The sequence below is a fragment of the Protopterus annectens genome, chromosome 1.part0, assembly GCF_019279795.1.
Source record: "Protopterus annectens isolate FY-2018-M chromosome 1.part0, PAN1.0, whole genome shotgun sequence".
Taxonomy (NCBI): Eukaryota; Metazoa; Chordata; order Ceratodontiformes; family Protopteridae; genus Protopterus; species Protopterus annectens.
The window spans coordinates 1385102097-1385126619 of record NC_056725.1 but is presented as its reverse complement, the minus strand read 5'-3'; the positions used below and the strand labels follow the sequence as shown (position 1 = coordinate 1385126619).

At 38.4% G+C, this 24523-nt stretch overlaps 1 protein-coding gene across 4 annotated transcripts in view; it reads right to left on the bottom strand.

The window, feature by feature from the left end:
* ANKRD6 (ankyrin repeat domain 6) overlaps positions 1-24523 on the bottom strand; it is a 1808044-nt gene that overhangs the window by 1083340 nt on the left and 700181 nt on the right. The window contains exon 1 of one of the 4 annotated variants that reach the window (XM_044067133.1): positions 8697-8895. The exons of the other annotated variants lie outside the window; for them this stretch is intronic. The gene's annotated coding sequence lies outside the window, so the exon portion shown is untranslated. Of the gene's footprint in view, positions 1-8696; positions 8896-24523 lie in introns of those variants that run through there. 4 annotated transcript variants of the gene reach the window in all.

Below are 24523 nucleotides of genomic sequence, written 5' to 3'. Positions count from 1 at the left end.
TTCCAGTTGTTTTATCTCTGTTACTATATTCACTACTACCAGTACAGTTGGTTTACATTTTGATTTCCATTTTCTAGTATTTGCGTTTTTGGCAGCCACTGTTATTAGACACAGCAATGCCTTACCATGTCTAGGCAATTCTGATTCTGTATCATACTTCAGAAAAATCATCCCCCTTGTCAAACCAATCTGCCCATACAGCATCTCTGACAGTGCATCCCACAGAGAATCCTTAAAATCCACCAACTCATTGTACTCCCAGAAAATATGTTTCCAATTTTCTCTTTCTTCCCCTTCACACCTCCAACATTTGCTGTCTGCCTGAGGAAAAATTCTCTGGAGTCTACTTGGGATATTAAAATATCTATGCAAACATTTCCAGGCAAAAATCCTAAATCTTCTAGATTTTGTTGCATATTTGGGAGACATACATATATCCTCCCATTGTTTCTTTGTGAATTGCTTATACAGTCTCTCTTCCCAATCCTTTCTAACCTCCTCTGATTGATTCTTATAGTTATCATGCAATATTTTACATGCTCACTAATTATTAATTTTTTAACGGCAGCTTCTGTTCTAGATTCTATTAAAAACTCTACCAGTGCTGGTCTTTCATTTAGGACCCTCCCTATTTCTTTCTCATTGTCTGTACTCTACCCTCAATCCCTGATAGGGAAGGCAATTGCTAACCTGCAGTCCAAATAAATTATTGGCATCTTTTTATTCTATCATCTTTCTCTCTCTAGTTATTTGCTCCCAAAACCTTGGTTCCTTTGCCAGTTTTCTCCAATAAATTCCAGCCCCCTCTTGCCTATTGTCTGTATCCCTAATTGCAGTCATCCCTATCAGCAGAATCTCCCTTTTTCCATTCCTGTGTTGGTTTAATTCCTAGAATACATTCTGCTACTTTATGGATACAATATTCTGTATGACTATTGTTATTCTCTTTAAAGGCCTGCATCCAAAACCCCAGTCTCTCCTTGCTTCTTCAGCTTCCTCCGTTTCATCAACATCCCTTACCACTTTAAATTATAATTTTCCGCTTGTGCTATGTATAGGAATCTTAACTGTGTAGCTCAAATTGGGTAATCCCAATCAGCCCTGTTCTATTGGAAGAATCAGCTTATTCCACTTGACTCTTGCCGTCTTCCCCTCCCAGATAAAGTCCTTCAGCTCCTTATTAGTTGCTACCCACAACTTCTCCTCTGGCTGCTAAAAATATTCCTGACCTGTGTATAAGACTAAAGGGACTAAAAACATGTTAACTGCTTATATCTTACTATCCATATCCACATAACAAAGGTTCAATTTTCTCAGTTTTTGTATTACCTTTTGTTTAGTCTCTTCCCGCATATCCTTAGCCACCACACAAGAATAATTTTTATTCCATACTCCTAAAGACTTATTCTATCATATCACCATAAATATGAGTATTCCTGAACCAGTTCATGCATGGGTACATAATTTACTGCTATTGCCTTTGTTTGAGCTTCATTAATTTTGTATCCCAAAAGGATCTGAAACTGTCACAAAATGTCATTGTGCTGAAGTTTTTGTGCTCTAGTGTTATTATCAAAAAACAGTTACTTAACAGCAACATTTCTAAACTTGTGCATATTATCGAGGTACTCCCTTATTTTCTGCCAAGCATTCTGCAGTTGATCCTCTTCTTGTTCTGTGAGACTCCCCCAATTCTACAATACTTTAACATTTGTCAGTCTCTCTAAATATTTCTTGTTACTTCCCTTCTTAACCATAGCTCCCTTTCTTTTATTTCCGCCCTGTTTTTAAACTCCAACTTAATTTTATCCCACTCCCTAGCTATATTTTCAGAAGAAATTTCTATCCTCTCTAACAGCTCTTGAATAATCTCTACTACCCATTCCTTAAATTCCTCTCTTTTCAACTCATAAGTGGGAAAGCGCCAATGTCTCATTTTTATTTCATTACCTGGTGCTTTTATTTTAGCTATTACTAGTGCATGATCTGAAATAGTTATTGAGTGAGTATCACGACCTTGAATTAAGTGCACATGTTCCTGTGAAATGTAAATTCTGTCTAGCCTAGCCCAGTTTTTATATCTTGGGAAATATTATGTAATCTCACTTCGAACTCCTATTACTGAATTTACATCTTCCATGCCAAATATTTTCATAAATTTCTTCAAAAATCTACCTTCCTTTGTTATATTTTCCTTCTGGTCCCCCCACATACATCTTCACTGCTGCAAATCAAATTCCAGCCCCCACCTATAAGTAATATTCCTTGTTGAAAACTGATTATTGTTCCCAGAATTTTCTTAAGCTCCATTACAGTAGTTTTATGTGGAATGTAAACACATGCCAATGTAATCCTCCTCCCTTGCCAGTAGCCCCTTAGCACTACAAATCTGCCATTATTATCGTTTTTATCTTCTTCAATCACTATTGGAGTTCCTCTTGCAATTAATATAAGTAGTCCTCTTTTTCTTTGTCCCAGGTATTCCGCTGAATAACCTTCCTGAAAACCTTTCTTTATTAAATTCACATGTTCAATACTTTCTAAGTGTATTTCCTGTAACATAACTATTTGCACTCTACATTTTTTAATATAGTTCACTACTATTTCTTGTTTGTATTCATCTGTGAGGCCATTTACATTTAAACACATCAATGAAAACTGTTAGTGTATTTAACAGCAAATAAAAGGTTGAAAGTAATTTTGTTACAAATATGTTAACATAAATAAGGTATAAAATAAAGCTTGCTTAAATGCAGAAACAGAGTTTAGTAATATGTGATCAGCATTCATACTAAATGACCATGGCTTGGAAAATAAGGAATCTGCTGAATGGACATTTTTCCCTTACAGACTTAAAAACAGGATGTATGCAAGAGCAAAAATGTTCATTCAGCAGATCACAGTGTCATTATCCATTCTTTAAAAGCAGATTTTGGGTTAATTAATTAATACGATGTGTGTATATAAGCTACAGCTTCAACATGATGTATCTGAAGAAGTTCATTTTGTTGGACGAAAGCGCTAATAAAGTAATTTTGGATTATATTTTCACTGGTTGCCTGCTTTCCACAACTTTTCCACAGTGACTTTTTGTTTTTATCTGGTTTGTTGGATGTTTCGTTTTGGCAGACTGCATGCAATTAAGCAAGTACTGAAGTTAAACAGGGGGTATTGAAAAAAATAATTCAGATTATCTCATGAAGAATGTATACAAAAGGAGGAGTAAAACTCCTGTAACAGATTAAGGAAGATATTTCAGATAGAGTAATTTTAACAGTTCTTCCTATAAGCGGCAAAATCACTGAAAAGGACCTATCCTTCCAAAACAATGCATAAGTCAAGCAGATGAAAATGCTTCCATAGCAGGGAATGCATCTTTAGATACATCAAGAAATACATATGTGTCAGTTACACTAGTACAATCAGACCAGTGACAAATACACTTAAGTTTACTCTTCTGATGATATAAGCAAACTGGAATCCATAGCCAGAGAGATGCTTCAAGAAACAAACAGCTAAAGTGTATAATCCTGTCTTTGAAGAGAGCTGATGATAGTCTAAAAAGTCTATCTTTTCTATTAGATGCACAATGCCGTGACATTTAATATTAAACAAAGTCTTTTAAAATATAAAGTATACAAAACAGGGGTGTGACCAATTCTTCTGTGGCAGAAAAGCTTGGTGAGTGAAGTCACAGCAGTGAAGTAAGCTTGAGGTTTTGTAAGCAGCCCCAGTGACAGAGAAGGTCATGGAGAAAATATTGTGGCAGTTTTGTTATACATGCAGAAATGCAGAGGATGACTTTGTAAAGCAGAACTGGAAGAGTCAGAAAGAAGGCAAGTGAAGATAAGGATGACCAGCCAAGAGATGGATAGGTTGCATGAAAGAAACCATATGGCAAATCAGGCATAACTGTTGAAGAAGGAGATTGGCTCTGAGTTGCGAGAGCTGCTAAGTGTTGATGTGACACTCCAACCCTATGAAAAAGGGAAAATGGGGGATATGATGATGATGATTATACTGTTACATAATCCATGCATGAGTAATCTAGGAGCTCATATCTAGAACCTTCTGTTTTACTGTCACCCAGAAAGGGGGTAGGAATATTAGACAGTATTGAAGTAGTATATACTAGAAGGTGCAAATGTCAATATGCAGTGATTCTAAAATGAAAAATAACTGAATAGGCAATTTCCAAGCTGTTTCTTAGGATGATAAAGAACTAATTTTTTTTTTAACACAGACACTTTTTCTAGTGATTAAAGCTCAGCTGAAGTAAAGGAAATATATAGGGTCTTGAATCAGTGGTGGTCCAGGTATCCTTTCTTGCTGGGGTATTAGCAAGCAGGTGGGGTATGTAGAACATCTGGTGGTCAAAAAAAAATCATCTGCAATCGATGGTTAAATATGAAAGGCCATTTCTATATATTTCTCTCTTAAAAAAAAACAAAACAATAAATGCCATAGTCCAGTAACATATTTACACATCCTGGCAATATGTACAATATAGACGAACTGCATTTGTTGTGCTCAAGGATTATACTTTAAATGCAGTGTGTGTATGCTACAATGGAACAAATCAAGTTGGTATCTTACAACTCAACAGAAATAGGAGAATGGCACAAAGACAATCCCTCAGTAAGAAGAGAAAAAAAAAAGATTCTCAGAACACAAATTCCAGAACAACAAGCTGTACCTGTTTTGCACTCATCAGAAAAAAATACAGTAAAAATACTGACAGCCATTTGCTAAACAAAACACAAAACTCTCACACTGAAAACAGAATTAGCATGCACAACCGTGAACTTATTTTCCCTTGAAACTCCAATCTACTGAAAACAAGCTTTGCATTAGCATACATTTCTTGAAGAATTCAAGTCTCAGACTCACATCTGTGTCATTATTTAGTGAGCACAATCTGCAACAATTTACCAGAAAGCCACAAATGTTACAAGAGCAGACCAAAATACCTCTCAGTTTCTTTGCTTAAGAATTCTGGACAAAGCCAAACATAATGAGGAGATAAGAAGGAATGATTTATAAATTGTATTTTATGTACTTGTTAACCAGGTAAACCCAACGGATAAATTGCCCCGTTCATGGATGACCCATGAGCACTGTTTGGTTAAGTGACTTAATCAAGTTCACACAGTAGGCAAATGGTGAAGGGATTCAAACCCTGCACATTTGACTAAAGGGGCTGTATGTTAAAATATCAAAGCCTTAAGTGCCAGATAACTCCTAATCACTTAAAACATTAATAGAACAATAAGTATTGCATGGCCTTGCTTTTTTTTCTAAACAATAAAAACTATGAAAATATAAAGGCTGGCATAACTGACTGACTACAATCCTCAGTGATTTACCAGTAAAAAAAGAAGTTAAAGAGGGGCGGCACAAACATGAGGCAAAATCAGAAACAGAAAACAGGCGGACTGTTCTAATTCAGTTAAAAAAGTTAACAGAATGACAGGTTTTGCATCAACATATACATATATTTCAAAACAATTAAAATTATGAAACTCTAATGACTGACATTACTGACTGACTGGAGACCTCAGTAACCTTTTAATCCAGTAATTTATCAGGAAATGAAGAAGTGAGTGAAGATCTGGCAGCTGGCAGTTTATGGACAGGATTAAGGTTATAATCTTTTAATGAGATGCTTCTTCTAGTCATGGGTACAGGTTTCATTCTTTCTACCACCATTTACTTGCCTAATGTGTGACTGTGAACACTCTGGGGTGTCTTTAGTGCTGTCTGATCAGTGGTGGAGGTCTCAGGAGCCCTCTCTTTCTCTTACACACACACACACACACACACACACACACACACACACACACACACACACACACACACACACACACACAAAATGGATCAAGGGTAAAAAAAAAATATTCAGGCTCTTTTTTTTTAATTTTGACTACTCCGGGGAGTGATGCACTTTCTGGAGCACACAGTCCCACAAGGGGGGGGGGGGGGGCATGTGCCAGTATGCCCTGGTATAGCACCTCCCTAGTTCATTATTTCAGTAATGGTTAAATCAGGCTTATAGCAACTAGCTCATATTTATTTGTACAGCTAAACATTATGTTATTTCAAAACTGCATTAGTATAGTTGGTTGATACATGTAAGTACATCTGTAAATACTGCTTTCTATTCCATATTTAGAGTAGCTCTTCCAGCTTTTGTTTCTATAAACCCATATGCTGCTCGCTTTAAACTGTAAACTGCCTTGCAGTATATTGTCATTGGAATTTAATTGCATATTCCATGTCAATCTGTTGTTGTTCTGCAAATGAACTGTCACATTGTTTGAATTGTGCAAATAACAACTCATACTGCGTCATTTATGTTTATCTTTCCTATGTTTCAGCACTGTTGTTCTGCCAATGAACTGACACTCTTTGATTTGTAAAAATAACAAAGAACTGTAACTATCTACTGAAACTTCTGAATGCCTAACTGGCCTAGGTCATGGCAGAAAATGTTCCGTAAATCAGCCCATCTATTCAGCCAACAAAGTTAATAAATAAATAAACTGAATCCTATACCTGACTTGTTTTTCCCTACAAGGGTGGGTATTCGCAAAGTAATTTATTGTCTGTGGATTGACTCTGCCCTGTAAATTGTATGTGTGAATAAAAAGGTCTCGGTCAGCGGGCACTATTAGGTTTTACTAACCTGCACAGCTGTGTCTGTATGATAGCGTATATGTCTACAGGGAATGAAGGAACATGCCCAGTGTACATACTCTTGTGCTGGACACTGACAGTATGGGAACTGTTTAATGCAACTAAGTCCAGCTGCCTGCATAATGGTATTCCAAACACAGCAGAATAAAATTGGTTTGCTGAATTTTGGCAATATCTAATGCACAGGTTTGTACTGAACAATGTCCTTTCTTAACAACAAACAGCACATCCCAAGGTGCTGTGATCTTGGAGCTAGTACATAATATTAATGAAACTGTGGGTCATCTGGTGGTTGACTGGTTCTCCCAATTATATGATGCATTTAGGTGTGCTGGATGTCCAATAAATTTCTGTGAATGTTATGTATGAGACCATGTGTATGTACCTATCTATATTCAGCAGAGTGTTTTCACCCTATTGGTCGATGTATGTGATGTGATCTGGAGCAGTGGACCTCAGGATGCAGCAGTGCATCCTCCCAGCACATACTTAGGTCCGCAGATCTGGTGTGCACTACTTGACTCACTAAGCAGCCTGTTGAATAAGACTGCATGTGGTGATGCTTCTGCATCCACACCAATGAGCACCACCAGCACTACCCTCAGATGACCCATCTATTCAGCATGCTACCACCAACATGCTCCTGAAAGGTCCACATTTATACCCACACTAGGCTCACCAGTACAGCACAGAACATCAAGGAAGCTTTGATAAATTCTAGTATAAGCTTACTGTCTGATCTCATTGAGAAGCACTCCAACTAAAAACTTCATTATAATTTCCAAAACATTTTAAGGGCTGATGTTCTTGCATGGAACATCCATTAACTTTGGCTCAACCCAGTGGCATTTCTGAAACAGCAGCAGAATGGATTTTGTAACCTCTCTAATTCTGCAAATATTCAACACAAACAAACATTCAACAGTCTTGTATTCTTCTTTTTGAAAAGGTCTTTGCATGATGTTAAAATACAAGTGCTTACTGATTCACATGTTTTGGACCATTACATTCTGCTGTTTTTTCCTTCTTCCTCCAAGTCTGGTCTCTTATGATTACTAGTGTTTTTTCATTTACTTGTGACCTCTTTCAAGAAAGACCGTTTTGCTTCTTTTGACAATAAACACTATTACAAGAAAACTACTTCAAATTTATGATGATTAGTAGCTAAATTTAATGAAATGATTCTATTTGTGCAGAATATTGTTCTGAAAAGTCCAACAATCAATCTGCCTGGTGTGAGAACAGAACACAAAAGGTGAATATGCTACCTGTTGCACCACTGACACTACTCCTTACATGCAGTCATAGTCAGTTTCTAAGTAAATTTAATTAAGACTGGATGTTAAAGGAAACTATGCATAACTATTAATTTGCCTATTTAAATCTTGTGACAGAGTAAATAAAAGGATAGACTTGAAAGCTTAGTATGGCCAAATTAGTTGCTTCAGGTCACTCAGCGCATGAGTTGAAGGTGTTGGCCAGGGTCTGCAGATACAGCGTCTTTGTAGCTCATTGTTTTAAGCCACAAAGTTTAACTGTCAGCCCAAATTACCTATCCTTCTCAACATTGTTGTGTATAATGATCAACTGTTTCACAGAGGCCTCAGATTTAAAACTATTTACTGGTTACAGTATGCTTTGACAATATACAAAAGTACACATACTGGCTGTCTACTACATGAAGAACTTCTGCTCTCAAATTAACAACTTACCTCATTGTCAGCCAAACATATAAACACTTAAGTTTAAACTCTGCCCACAAGAAACACTATGACAACATTCCTGGCAATACTACAACAAGCTGATAAGATGAAACATCATCCGTTTTTAATTTCCTTACTGTTCTTTCTACTGTGTTGTCAGAAGCTGACTTCACTTGCCAAGAACAACACCCACTGACCTGTGCAGAACATTAATCAGTTCTCAGAGGGAAAAAAAACAATGGATAAATGACATCATCTTACAAATCACACACTTGCAAAAAAGAAAGTTAGGCTTACCAGAGATTCAACATCTGACTCATCAAATCTCTGAAATCCTGCATGATTTTATTTCTATCCTTCCAAAGTTCTGAAAAACTACATTCTGAATGCATGGATCCACAAAGTGTTACTGTTGTGTGTTCAGTAAATCAAACAGTATCAGGTACACAGGCTCTCCAGCCATCTCCTGCATTCAGGAAGGGACAGGGTGTTCTGAAATGGGTGGGATCCCGAATGATTTGTGACTGCAGTCCAATCATGTCAGCAGTAAATAAGCCCTCACAGCTCAGTATATGGTAGCATACATCTGTTTATGTGCAGAAGAAAAGGTGGGGCCCAGAGACAAACTTGCCTGTAGTAATTTCTGTCAGAGATTTCTTTTAACCAGTAAGGTATAAGATAGAAATAGGCATATAATGAGAAATTTAATATTCTATTTATTCTTTGCTGCATTTCAGAAAGTTGAATGAAAGTTTGCTTACTTAACTCCATGCTTGCTGGCTTGTACTTTGCATTTCCTACACCGTCTCCTCCAGCCACAGCACCATATACAGCCCCACATGCTGTTTCTAGCATGACCGAATGTTGTTTGTTTAACCGGGTCTACTTTGGAAGCTCAAAGTTTCAAAACTTTGAACTTCATATGGTCAACACCATAAGATCAAAATTTTGAAACTTCGAACTGTTTAAATGGAGATCACCGTACAGCGCGGAAAGAGAAATTTACCTTTCTCTTCACTGCAGTGCAATCTCAGACATGGTATATTTAATTAGCAGGGGGTGTGGGGGTGCAGAGGGGTTGCCCCCTACATAAATGTGAAAAAAAATGTGTTTTTATTTTTTGTTTTATTGACGTTTCGAACTTTCAAAACTTTGATGTTATGGTCTCCACCACATGAAGTTCGAAGTTTTGAAAGTTTGAGCTTCCAAAATAGATCTGTTTAAACATATCAGTTACCTGTGCTGTTCAACGGAAGGTATAATCCCTCTGAATTCTTGCCACATGAAGATTTATTTAAAAAATGTTCCACATTTTCACGAGTTTACTGTGTGAAATTACTTTAGAACCAGACATCTTAATTACCCTCTTTATCACGTTCAGGGTAATGGAAAGCTGCAGGGTATCCCAACAAGCAGTTGACATTAAGACAGGAAGAAGTCCTGGATAGAGTGCTAGTCTACTACAAGAATAGACACACACATGCAGAATACACATTCCCTGAAGGGCTCTTCTGAACATCACCAATACACCTACAATGTCTTAGATGTGTGGAAAGACAGCTTGCATTCTGGTAAAACTGCCACACAAATAAGGCATACTACTTCCATAGCTGAACTAGAGAGTCAGGCAGTGTAAAGCAGGCCCACAAAGTGCCACACTACTCTGCTTGCTAGCCAGCTTACTTTTCAGTTATTACAAATCTTTTATTTCACTTTAACACACTTCAGCTATTTGTGTATTTGTGAAACGCTGTTGATCACAATGATGCTGAAAACAAGCATGAAACAGAGTTCTAAATCTTTAGTCCATGTCACATGTGGCAGTGGCCCTATATACCAAAACAATTCATGCTGATCTGTAGTACTGACAAATGCCTGCAAAAACAACAAGACATTTTTTTTTTTCAAGAATCGCAACAGGAAGGATTTTCACATCTTAAAAATAAATAGGTTTGTTTTGTTTTTACATTTTAAACAATGAGCATAAGCTATTGCACTGCATATAAAGCTGAGGGCAAACATTGAATAACATAATTGAATAACATCCTAATATATATATATATATATATATATATATATATATATATATATATATGTGTGTGTGTGTGTGTGTGTGTGTGTATGTGTGTGGCACTATATGAAGCTGTGCAGTGTGACTTCATAAACCACAATTAATATCAAGTACTACAAATCATACTTCTTGTATGATAGTCACAAAAATACAGTAAAAAGTAATTTAAAATGACTGGAAAGGTTGTCAGGGCAGTTTAGTTACTTTTGCCTAAGAATTTGCTAAAAGTTAGTGTTAACAGATCATCATGTTTTTTACACTGCTTCTAAGATAACCATATGCTCTTAGTGTGTTTTCCCTGAATAACGAAACAGTAAAAGCTATGGAAATGAACCAACACAACTTTTCAATGACAGGACTTCTGCCCAGTTTAGTCACCAGAAAAATGCATAGGGGATTAATAATGGATCATGTTGTATTTAACTAAGTCATTAATCCTGATGTAAAACACAAAAGTAACCTTGAAAATAAATGTGAAAAGAAAAACAACAGACATTGATTTAAGTATTGTAAATTTAGTGGGAATTCAACATCCTTTAATAGACAGATAAAACTTTAGTGAGAGATGTACATTTAAATATCTAAAATAACATATACAGAACACAGAAAGTTTCAATGCTAACCAATATTGTGCACTAACAAGAAAAGGCAAAAATAATAATAATAATAAAATAAAAGGCATTTCATACACTGTAGAAAAAAATGCATTACAGAAAGACCAACACAACACTGTAAATGAAACCCTGTCTCAAAGAAATAAAATGCCAGTAATTAAGAATTCTTTCTTAATTATTTCACTTTAGTGAAATTCAGAGTCCCACTCATTCATCCCACAATTTTGTTTCTTCAATATGCTTTGTCAGAAGATAGTAAACATACAACAATGTTTAAACAATGACAAAAACATATACTTCACTTATCTATAACTCAGGGAATATGCAAAAAAAAAAATGCATTTCTTTAAAATGAGTTGTCAGATAAATGATCCTTGAACATGCCTAAAGAGTTTGGTTGTCTCAGAGAAGGTGTTTGTCAGTTGCAACGTATGTGGCAGCTAGACCTGACCCCCTGAAATGCATCTCATTACCATTCTTGGAATTCTGCAGAGGCAGGAAGCTGCCCAAAATGTTGAATGCAAACTCAATAAATTGCTATGATGACAGAAACAGTGACATAAGTTTATGATGAGGGACCAGGAGGACTATAACCAGAAATGTACAGCACAGGTTGGCTTTAATGAAGAAATACAAGGGGAAAAAGTTTGTGACTTAAGTTCATGAGTACTGTAAACAATAAATGGGAAAACTAATGACAGTTACTAGATACTGGGAATACTAAGCCTATGTCATTAAAGGAATGGCTTCAAAGAATGTTCTACTCAGTGGCGGCTGGTGACTTCAAATCAAAGGGGGGCTGCAGGAGACAGCTGAATGGGTGGGGCCAAGGGGAAGGGGTGTGGCCAACCAGAAAGGGGAGGAGCTATGCTCAAAACCACAAAAACTAACTTTAATTAAATATGCTGCCCTGGGTGGCAAACCATCATTATGAGAGTCCAATCAAGACAAAAATAAGTGTAGAAGAATAAAAATATTTCAATGCATTGGCTGCATGACAGCTTACTTATTATCTAGATGGAAACAAAAGGTTGTGAGGCATGAAAAAATAAATTACTTTTTAAATACATTACTGGAATGCCAGTCAAAATCAAGTATAAGAAAAACCAGAAGCACTCAACTCAAACCACTTCTCCTTGCAGTTCTAATTATAATTTATATTTAGCTTTATTAAAGTACCAAGTAACATGCTGAAAGTAGAAATCTGTGATGCCCCCACTTGTAAAAATGTTTCTTATCCAAAAAAGACCTGCTGCCTGACCTCTATCTACTTGTTTCATGGGGAAAACATGATCAAAGTAAAAAATGAAAAGCAAACAAGAAACAAGCTCAAGATACATTGCTTAAAGGATTACCGTACAGGTTATGGACCACACATGATTGGCATTATGTTTAGTTTATGGGTAAAGTCTGTAGAGATGACTGGAAGTCTCCAACAAGTGTAATGAGCTTTTTAAAATAATGGAATCCTGTCCTTTAATACCAAAGGCTTATACATTATCTAGTCAAGTATTTTCTGCATGGCAACAATAGAAAGGCTTTCAATGTTTGCAGTTCTTTAACAGTATGCTTATTAAAGCTTACTTGCATCTTACGATCTCAGACAAGCTTACCTTATGGTCATTAAAGCATTGCTACTTAAACACAGAGCAACAGACACTTTGAGTAATAAGCATAAATCTGAGTAATAAGCATAAAAACAGTACAAAAACATGACAGAAACCAGACCGTTCTGCAAAATCAAGGACAGATGAAAAGCCTCTGTAGTACTTGTGTCTACCTCGGATGGGGGGGCACACTGCACATTTACACTGCATAACTACTCCTTGCCTTGCTTGGACACATCCAGAGTCACTACATGGGGGAGTGGGGTGCAACAAGTATGTCACAATTTGAAATGTCTCTGGTTAACTGTGATGGCCCTGACACATTTGTCATACCTCTCAACCTCAGAGCAAGAAATCTGGACAAAGCCATACACAGAAGTGGGCAAAGGCCCAAAAATAAGGACAATTTTTAAATATTGCTCTAATAAACTTAGAAAGATAACAGAATAAGTCTTGCATTAGTATGAATTTTCTTAAGGGTATAAAATCTGAAACTCAAATGTCTGTCATTTTCTAACTTCAGTCTTTAGTGATTTGTCACTAATTTGCCAAAAAACACAATTTTATGAAAAATGGACCAAAAATGTGATGCAAAAATATAAAATAGCCACACAATACAGCTGGGAACCTGTCAAAGAAGGTACACTTTAATATTAGTACTGCTAACTTGAGCAGCTGACAAAATAAAATAATCTACATGCATTTCAAGTAATCTATAACTTTGATTATTACAGTTATTTCTTAATTGTAAACCCTCCAAGTTTTCTTCCAAAATTGCTATTTTGCGGAGGGATTATTAGGGGGAAGAGCAACATTTTGAGCCAAAATTGGGGGCAGTTGAGAGGTTGGCTATGTCTAATTCTATAAAGCAATTTATTTGCATGTACCTCTCAATCTGTTAATGCAGTAAATCTGAACAAGGCCAAATATATTGGGGAACATATAAACAGTATTAAAATTGCTCTTGTATAAACTGAGACAATTGTTAGAAGAGCTCTTACTTTAACATGCATTTTTCTGAAGGTTATGAAGTCTGAAACTCAGTGTATCATTATTCAGTGACTGAATTCCTAAATGATTTGCCAGAAAACTACAAATTTTATGAACAAACCAAAAATAAGAAGCAAAAATCTATTCATTCTTTGAAAATCTGGACAGTTGGGAGGTATAGTTCAGCTGGGCTTGTCTGAGTTTGCTGCCCTTCCCCCCTACAAAATCATGGTTGAATGGAGCCTCTGCAGCCATTCCAATGAACCATTACTTGGCTATTTCACTCCATTTACCATAAACACTAATGTGCATACTGCTTACTTTATTTTGTATTTTACAGCACAAACACTAAGATATCTGCTAAACAAACTTGGCATTAAAACTTCTCTGCCCTTGAAACTCACATTCATTGAAACAACATTAAACTCACATTCAAAGAAAATACATTTTACCCGTGGCAGATAACAATTAATTCTGGGCTGTTTTCAAATCATAGGCCCCTTGCATATGAAACATACATGTGCTCTTTGATACACCTTCCTATTGCTTTGAACATTTTTCCAGTAAACAATGAAACAAAACTGCCCAATTCAGAACATTTCAATCATAAAAGTCTACTCAGACTTCTACAGTCCACTATTATCAGTAAATATGCACAATTCTACAGTCCACCATTATCAGTAAATATGCACAATCTCTGAAGTAGTAAAAAAGTCATCTAAATAACTTCACGTTAAATAAATCTGTAATGAAGAGGTTGCTGCTAGCAATCACCTTTATATTTCATGGCTTCATCAAAAAATAAAGTGCCTGATGCCCCTGAGGAATAAATTGCCTAAATTACATTAAAAATAAGCTAGTAATATTGCAATAGGAAATGGATAGCAAACTCATAACAGGCTCATAGTTAGTATCTTAACTTTCAGTACGGCAGCATTCACCCCTTATGGGAGTAGAACCAACAACCTACTGCATCAAAAGCAAGTACACAACCTGTTGTGCTATTAGCAATGTAAGCCAACTTAGCATAATCAGCACTAAACTTTTCTTCCCCTGCAGCTTCTCAGCTCCTTGTAAAATCTAAGCAATACTCAACTGCATCTCAACTTCGCAGCACAAGAAGTCTGGAAAAAGCCAAATTTATTGGGGTGGGTCAAAAGGGAAAAACCAGGGACACATTAAACATTGCTTGTATAATCTTGGAAAGCTGCTAGAATAAAATGCTGCGTTACCACCACACATTTTACTGCCAAGGTTCCTGTGCAAAAGAGTCAGAACAACATACCACTATGCCAAATCACCTGCTTTGTGAAAGAAAAATGCAGTGTTACTACTCACAGAAATAAAATAAAAAGAGAAATGCAAAGCAAAGAGGGTTGTATTGATTAATTTTGGCTAATCTTTATAAGTAATAAAAACAAAAGTCTTCCTTTTAAATGTTAATATCACACCAGGAAATGTATTCTAATTAAAAAAAGTTACTGGCACTAGCTTCTTAATGTTTGCCTTGGATGTAAGTTAGTACAGTATACACTGGCATACACTGATGGGCGTCTCATGAGGTTAATTAGGAAATATGTGCTGAAGCCATAAAAGAGAAGGAGAAGAAAAATGTGTAAGAAGAAAGATAATATAAGTGATATAATATATCAGAGGAGGACTGAGAAAAGACTGATAGAATACAACTTCCTGTTGTACTGTTGCAAGTTTTGTTCTCACATTCATTTTTTTTATCTGGTAAGCTGATCTGTAGCTTTACAGCAAAATTAAAATATGAAATATGACTCCTGGGAGTGGGTACACATTTTTTTTCTTTCACAATGCAGAGTTGCAACTTGACATCTGTTGTTCAACTTCCACTAATCTCCCTGCAACGTGAAACTCATACAGTTCAACAATGTTTTGTACAGCTTCATTTATTTATATTTGTAGGCAAGTACTAGACTAAAGAGTTAACATACTTACTTAATTCTGCACCCCTCCTTCACTCTGTACTTTCTTCTTCTGTCTTCTTCTGTCTTCTTCTGTCTTCTGCTCTTCCACAGGCGCTGTCCAAACGATAATAAATCCAACCAATTCCAAATAGAAATGATTAATGAAACAAAAAAAAAATAAAATAAAAAAATGATCACAATTACCAAAAGAAAGCTGAAGCTTGATTCCTAAACTAAACTGAACTGACTGATTCTCACTCTTTTCCCAGCACAAAGCCCGGGAAGAGAGCAACAACCAATCAGCAGCATTTAGGCTTTAGCCCAGCAGGCACGTCATGACTGACGTGCCTGCGGACGTCGCAGTCCGAGCCCCTTCCAAGTCTATGCGGTTTGTAACCGCTGCCGCATAGACTTCTGGGCATCACAATGATGCCTTATGTGCTCCTCCGGGCTGCAAAGAAAACCAAAAAAAAAAAAAAAGCTGTTTACAACCGCGCCGCTGGTAAGTCACATAATGCATGCGCATACTTTCGAGTCACGGACTCGAAATTTAAACTAAAAAAAAAAAAAAGATTTCTTTTTTTTTTACATTAAATTAAAACAATTAAATTAAAATATAAACAAGACCAAAACAACTGAGGGGGCTGCAGACCGGCAGTCCGATGCCACGAGCCGCCCCTGGTTCTACTACCTCCAAAAGAAATTGCTGTTCTAAACAGAATGGGAGAACATAACACTAACACACTGCATCTGTCAAATGAAGGATAGTATAAGTTAAGAAAAATGTCAGCTAGCTCAGCTAAATAGCTGCACAGAACAGTGAAGAACGCAAGGTCAATACCTCACTCGGTCTCCCAGTGGTCAAATGTTGATTTCTTTCAGTGTGTTAAGACAGGGATCACAGCAGTACAAATACACAAGACAAAAGTAATATTCTCTAATTAAGACATGATAACATGGTTACAAATACCTGAGGGAAAATTCTGTATATCAGTGAAATGTATAAGGATCTAAGTCCAGAAAAATGCTGGTAATACATAAGTGGATATATGTCAAATGGAACTTAATGGAAGGTGTTGTACACAAGTCAACCATAACCATATTCTGTGGGATATTCTTTCTCAATTAGTAGATAAAATGGCACAAGAGGCTCCAGATTCAACCACTGTTCAAGACTAGAGCATGACTTCCCCCTGTTCTGTGGCATAATGGGAGGAAGACTTGACTAAGCCCTAAATGACCCGAGTTTGATTACTGACTCTAGTGCTGTAAGAACCGGCTTGCCCATCCTGGGGGGAAGGAGGGAGCTCTTGTTTGTAACTTAGGGGACACCTAGAGGAAAAACACTGCATTGCACCTGCAAAGTACAGGCCCACCAAACACATTTGCCTGGGGAAGTCAAAATGTAGAGGCAAGCTTTCCTCAGAAGGCATTATTTACCGGAGCTTGAAGGAGTTGCCATAGGAAGGGTGGGGGAGGGGGACTCCAAAAGTGAGGGTAGATTGCTCCATTGGACATAGAAGCTGGTTTGCTACCTATCATCTGACTCTCACTAGAGGGCGAATGAAAGGGCTATTAGGCAGCCAGGCAAGAACAAATGTATCACAAGACTCTTGTCGAGACTGGAAATGCTTACTTCTGCAGTTCAAACAAATGTAACTCCTGCCACAGACAGAATGAATGCAGCAATTGGGTAATGGTAGTAGAGCTATCATGAGCTACCAGTCAGGTCAGCTGAATAAAAAAAAAAAAATACGATTAGAGCATAATTGACAAAAAGGCAATAAACCTCTTCACTAAAACATTTTCTGACCCCAACAGTATTTTCTTAACTCACTCTCAAGCTCAGTGGTCATTCATCCCGATCATCTGAGCAGATAAGCACTGCTGACAAGCTTCCTCCTCCATACCTTTTAACTGCTATGCTTTTTGCATAAAGTTATAATGCCACTCATATTTGGTCTTGCTCCTGTTACATTTACTGATCTCCATCATAAAAAACATCTCTATTTATGAGTTCATGCCTTATTTACTAAATAAACTAGACCTATAGAAGGATTTCCTATCAATAGCTATATAGTGTTTAGTGCACAAAGACCTTCGATACTGTGAAAAATAAAAAAAGTCCTTTTTCTGACTCTCTGTTATGATTTTTAAAGGTCAGTGCTACAATTTTTTTAGAGGTTAAGAGGCATGCTTACCTCTGCAGTTCAAACAAGTGCAACTCTTCAAAGCTAGAGTCCTTGAACTTGGCAGCCACCTAAAAGTTTCACCAAGTGCCAAAAGCATCACATAAAATGTTGACTCAACCTTCCACTAAAAGCAAAATAGCTGTCTGAAAATTCATTTTAAGCCAGTGTCATACAGAACATAAAAACTGTTTGGTAATACCAGCATTTAAAAGTGGTGACAAAGCAATATCATCTATGCCTTTAAATGTTCTCCCTTATCACCGCTGCAGTATTCCTTACCAAAGGGATACTCTGCTAAGAACAAACATACGTCCGTACAACATACTAAAGCCTTAGCCCCTTCTATGTGCCATATATCAATGTATGTCCTAGGTCAAAGATGTAAGGTACATAAGTGATGTACAAAAACATAAGTGACGTACGAATGCCTAATCCCCAGAACTTCTTTGCCGCCAGTGTGAACACTACTTTTTGAATTTGGTCTGTGAGTTGTTCATCACATTGTCTCAGCAATGGAGCCTGAGGCAGTTAAGTACCCTGCTGAGGACTTGTCTGTATTTCTTTTTGTTTGTTTACCCATTTTTACATGTCATCCAGAAAGGGGAAATGTAAGTGGGGGAAGCAGATTCCCCATAAAGACAGAAAACACAAAGTGCCTTTTCTGGCCAGGTGCAGACCATGATCACACACAGTATGACATTTATCAGGCCTTCATACTCAAGACCCTATGTAGCCATCTGTCATCCTGTAGTGTATTTGAATAACCACTATTTGAAGTTGTTAGCCCAAAGAACTATGGCTTCAGAATCTGCCCACCCATACATACAGTTGCCTGTTAAGAAGTAGTCCAAAAAGATGTATTTAGAGGCTTCTGCTGTGCACCCTGTTTTGGATATCTTCATAGGGTCAGATGAAGAACCCAAGGACCATCCAGTTCCGATACCAGCTCCCTCTGTTGCGACTCACTTGGAGGCTGATACTGGGTTGGCTAACTGCACGTCCACTGAGGCTGAGCTTTCATCTCCTGCAGATGAGACGGGGGAACCACGACTGATTATCTCAGAAGGGCCTAGGGGACTACCCAGATACTTGTTAGGGAAGAAGTCTTAGGTTCCCTTACTGAAGTCAGACATGGTTCTGATCCTTCTAATCTTGTTAGGCCACAGGCTCCTATAAAGAAAAAAATAAAAGTCTAAATGTGTGGCCCCTGTGACTAAGGACTCCCATAAAGCATGGCAAGATTTCACTCAAGGTCTCTTCAAGGCCCTTATGGCCTTGAACCCTTCCTCCCCCCAGGGCTGTGTCAGTGCCTTCTACTGTTCCTTTTTCTTCAACTCTCTTTAAAAGGCTTTGGAAGTCTGACTCCTCTGATGATGAGGAGGAGTTTGGATTCTGGGAAAGAGTCTCTGGTATAGTCTTCTCATATCCATTGCCTCTTGCTCTGAATTAGCGTTTTTCAGGGACACCACTGTAAAAATGATGGAGCACTTTAGGTGGGAAAGTTTATGAATGTCTGAGGTGCAAAAAAGGCATTATGATCTCTTTCAGATGGAGTCCCCTAGACCTTCTGCAGTACCTCTTGTGCTGGAAGCCATACTGGATGCTTCTTCTTTTACTTCCCGGGCTCCTGAGTCTCAGCTCCCTGATCCTAAGAAACATTATAGGTTTTACAAGGTACCTGAGAGGCTCAGAAGTTCTTGTACAAGAATCCTTCCTCTGACCCAGCAGTAATTTTTCTTTCTACTGACAATCTTTCCAAATTAATTTCTTCCCGTAAACTTTTACCCTCTAGTAAAGGCATCAGGGCTATGGACATATATGGAAAAAAGGTCTATACCTCTGTCACCTTAGCTTTCACAGCTATAAATTACCAGATATATACAATTAGGTACCTGCTGGTCCTTCTTTCTAAACTTGGGGGGTGTTTTGACTGACATGCCTGATTCTGAAGCTAAGACTTCTGCCGTTTCCTTACAAACTTCTGTTTCACAGATGGTCCTTTCACCTATCCCTGCATTTCAAAGGAATTACCCTACATCTCCCTTTGTGCACAGGTAGCAGAAGCAACCCTTGAGGGGTAAGAGATCCTCAAACAAGGGAGTTTCCTGAAAAGCCTGCTCAGGGTGCTGTCAGAATCCCTCTTTCTCTAACAAATCTACCGTTGTTTGACATTCATCCTTCCTTGCCCATAAGCTAGATTCTTATTTTCCTCAGGTTAACATGGTCTTTTCCCAACTGGCATCAGATCACCACAGACTCCTGGGTTCTTTCTATAATTCAACAAGATTGCATCATGGTTGGGAAGTCCCTTCCTCCCTGAGTACTCCTCAGCCTCCTCATTGCCAACTTCCTAGCTTCCCTCCTATTCTTCAGGATCTTTTAGCTCAGGGAACTGTTCAGCCTCTTCTTCCCTCCCAGAGGGCAAAGGGTTTTATTCCAGAATGTTTTTGGTTTCTAAAAAACAGGGCTCTCGAAGGCCCATGCTGGATCTCTCCTTTCACAACATCTTTCTAAAAGTTCTCTTGTTCAAAATGTTGTCTCTACAGTCTCTGTTTCCCATGCTGCTTCCTCAGGTCTGGCTGGTGTCTCTAGACATAAATGATGCCTATCTCCACATTTCTATTCATCTTGTCTTCAAACAGTACTTACAGTTCTCTGTTTCTACCTCACATTATCAGTTCTTTGCTTGGCCTTTTGGTCTTCCTATGGCACCAAGGGTCTTTACCAAATGTCTGACCCTGGTCATAGCCTTCTGCAGACTCCATGGTGTTCAGAATTTTCCCTATCTGAACAACCTTCTGAATCAAGCACCCTCTCAGCGGATTCTTCTTCAGGATCTAAAATTTACCAAGCTTCTACTTTGCAGAGTGGGGTTTACTCTCAATCTCAAAACATCTGTTCCATCCCCTTCACAGGACCAAATTTTCCTGGGATGCAAGATTCAAATCCCCTCCATGATGGTCTTTCTTCCTCCTTCCAAGATCCTCTCCTTGGCAGTGTTCTTTCAGTTTCTTCTTTCTTTACAGATACTGCTACAAGAGTTTCTCAGAGCCCTGGTCTTCATGACTTCCACTGTTCCAAAGGTTTCTTTTGCCAGACTCCATATGCAAAAATGTCAGGGGTATCTCAAGACAATTTGGCTGCAGCACTGTCATCCTTTCAACTTTCATATTCTTCGCCTGCCTCGCCTAAGGAAGGAGTTTTAATGACGGATCCACCAGATGTTTCTACATCAAGGCCTGCCTTTTCAGGTTCCTTTGCCCACTAAGGAGTTTTTAGAGATGCTTCAGACCTGTTTTGGGGAACTTCACCCAACAACTTAAGGATCCAGGGGGTCTGGACTCCTCAGTAGGTGTGAGATCATAACAACATCAAAGAAACAAAGGCTATTATCCTGGCTCTTCAGTCTCTACATTCCTTCTGGATTCCAGGTCTTCTTAAAATTTTTACAAACAACACAACTGTCGTGGTACATCTACAAGCAGGGGAGAAAAAAGACTTCCCTTCTTTGCAAACTAATCCTTATAGCATAAGACAACAAAGATCTATAATTATGGTGAGTACATAACTTTCGTATGTGTTGTTGTCTTTCTGTCCATTTTCCAATGTATGGAACAAAGTCCTCAGCTAGTTTATGACTTGTGTGGTCTTATGGAAGGATATTTCAGAGCATAGCTGAAAAAAGAGGCTATAGACCTGGACTGTACATCAAATTTGTAGTATGAAATGAAAGTATGAACCTTAGACTGGACAGGTGTAGCATACATGTTGTCAATTGGTACACTTGAAATGAAGGCTGTAGATGAAGCAACTAGATAGATCTAGTGGAATGAGGTTTTGGAATTGAAGGAAGTCACAGACCTCTTTCTTGACAGACATAAGATATGCACTGAGACAACCAGCATGAGAGGCTGAATTTGGATACTCTTTTTTTTCCCACTGTAGTAGTAGAAAAAGATACAAATAACTGGTCAGATTTTCTGAAAGGTTTTGTTCAATGTAAGTAAAACATAACTGATTATGAACATCTAGCAAATGTAACGTATATTCACCCTTGTTTGAAAAATTTGGAAAGAACACTAGAAGATTTATGGACTGATTAATAGATAACCCAGAAGCCAACTTAGGGAGAAAAGATGGGTTGGTTTTTAGACACACTCTGTCTTTGAGAAATATAAGATAAGGAGGACTTTGAGGACAAGGAATGTAACTCAGAAATTCTCCTGGCAAAAGTGATAACAAACAGAAATAAGTTCTTCTATGATAAAAAATGTCATATCAACCCTAGCAGCAGGTTCAAACAGGGGACCAGTCAATGTTTCCAGTAAAACAGTAATGTCCCAGGGAGGAACTGGTTCTTTAAGCACTGGGCGTAGTAGAAAAGTTTCACTAAGGAAAGCCTTAGATAATCTATGAGATGCTATGGGCATGTGATTTTCACCCACATGGAAAGAGGATATTGCGGCTAACTGTATTTTGATGGTGGAGTAGCTGGCTCCACAATGAAAAAGATGGGTGAGAAATTCCTAAATTGCTTGAAGAGGATCCAAGAAAGGATTGATATTATTTTCATCCTCCCAAATAGAAAAGCTTTTCCATTGCTTTTGTAAATTTTCTCAGTAAAGGTTTTTAGGAAGAAGACAATGTGTGGACAACTGAAGATGAAAAGCTGGACTGTAAAGCCATCAATGGAACTAGAGAAACCATGCGGTCAGTTTGAGGAACTGAATATTTGTGTGAGGTGACCCCAATGGGTGAGAAAGTAGATCTGAGTCTACCCAGGGAGGGTGGACTAGATGAGGCCAGAGGAAGAAAAACCCCACTTGTCTAGATCAATAAGGGGCTATGAGGATGACTGTGACTTTCATTGCAAATGCCTTCTGTAGAAACTTTGGAATCAGAGAAATCGGAGGAAAGGCATAACACGAGTCCCTGGGGCCAAGAGTGAATTAAGGTGTTCCTGGGTGATGCTTTTGTTGGGGAATTACAGCAAAGAACTTGCTGCATTTGATGTTGTAGGGAGAGGTGAAGAGATTGCAGCAAGGTTGGCCCCAGTTCCTGAAAATCCACTCCATTACTAATGGATTGAGGGACCACTCATGAGGACGTAAAATACACCTGTCCACAAGTATATTGGATTTCCCTGGGATGTGCACTATTATTAGAAAGTGGTGATAAGATATCACCCATTGCCACACTGTCATTGCCTCTTGGCACAACAGATACTATCTGGCTCTCTGTTTGTTGATGTACCAAATAACTGCCATGCTGTCTATCTGGAAAGAAATCACACCTAAGGGAGCCTGCAATGCTAGGAAGCTGCTCTCATCTCCAATACATTGATGTGTAGACTGGCCTATGGTTAGGACCATAAGCCTTGGACTCTCTTTTTCAGATAATGTTCCCTCCACCTCAATTGGGAAGTATCTGTGGCCACTGTGGTTTGGGGGGAAGGAAGAGTGAAAGGACATCCTTCTACAGCATGTGGAGGTTCCAGTTACCACTGTATGTGTGCTCTACAAATGTTTGTTAGTGACACTTGACAGGATATGTGTTGTTTCCTGATTGACCATTAAACCACTGGAGTCCACTGAAGTAACCACATGTCAAATCTATCTGGAACCAGTGTGAGAGAGGCTGCCATGGAGTCCAGAAGGGAAGGGATTAGTTTTGCTCGTGGCTTCTGGTGAGATAAAACATCCTGGCCTTGTTGATGAAGAGAGGTAACTTTTGTCTGAGGGAGCCTTGCTATCTGAAGTTTCATGTCCAGAAGTGCTCCAATAAACCCTAGTGAGTGAACTGGTTGTGGCTTGGATTTTGTTAGATTCACTGTAATCCCCAGGTCTGTACACAACTGGAGCAACGAGCCTCTAGTTTGAATGAGTAGATTCTTGGCACAGGAGGTGGTGAGACAGTCATCCAAACATGAGAACACCAGAAAACCCTGCAGTCATAGATGAGCTGTCACTGCTGCCATGCACTTGATAAATTCCCAGGGGACTATGGTGAGACCAAAGGGCACAGCTCTGAAATTGAAATGACTGGCTCCCAGTTGGAAGCAAAGATACTTCCTTGTGCATCTGTCCATTTTTACATGGTAGTACGCATCATGAAGATGGATCAAGCACATCCAGTTGTTCTTCCTCAGTTTTGGAAGAATAGATTGAACAATGACCATCCGGAATTTTGTTTGTTTCACAAACTTGTTCAAGAGGCTTAGGCCCAAAACTGGCCTTAGGTCCCCATTTTTCTTTGGCTCTAAAATGAACCTTGAGTAAATTCTGGATCCCCCTCATCTGGGGAAAGCTCTTGGATGACTCGGTTTCTTACAAGCTTCCTTATTTTTGAAGCAGCTTCTTCCCTTTGTGAGGGTGAAATGTCAGGAAATCTTTTCAGGGATGAAGGAAGGGTGATATAGCCTCTGGTAATGATTTTTTGCATCTATTTGTCTTGAGTGATGGACGTCCCAATTGTTGGGTGTAGCACCACTCCAAATGCCTCCAGAGTACAACAGTTGGACAACTCTTCAGGAGAGCTGGAAATACTTCTCCGAGAAAGTACCTCTGAAGCCTTGACATTGTGGGCCACCTAATCCCTTGGGCAACATCCATTACAACAGTTTACCCTACTGCCTTGGGGGGAGCTCTTTCTCCAGAAGTATCAGATATAAATCCCTGGGCAACATCCATTACAACAGTATACCTCACCGCCTTGTG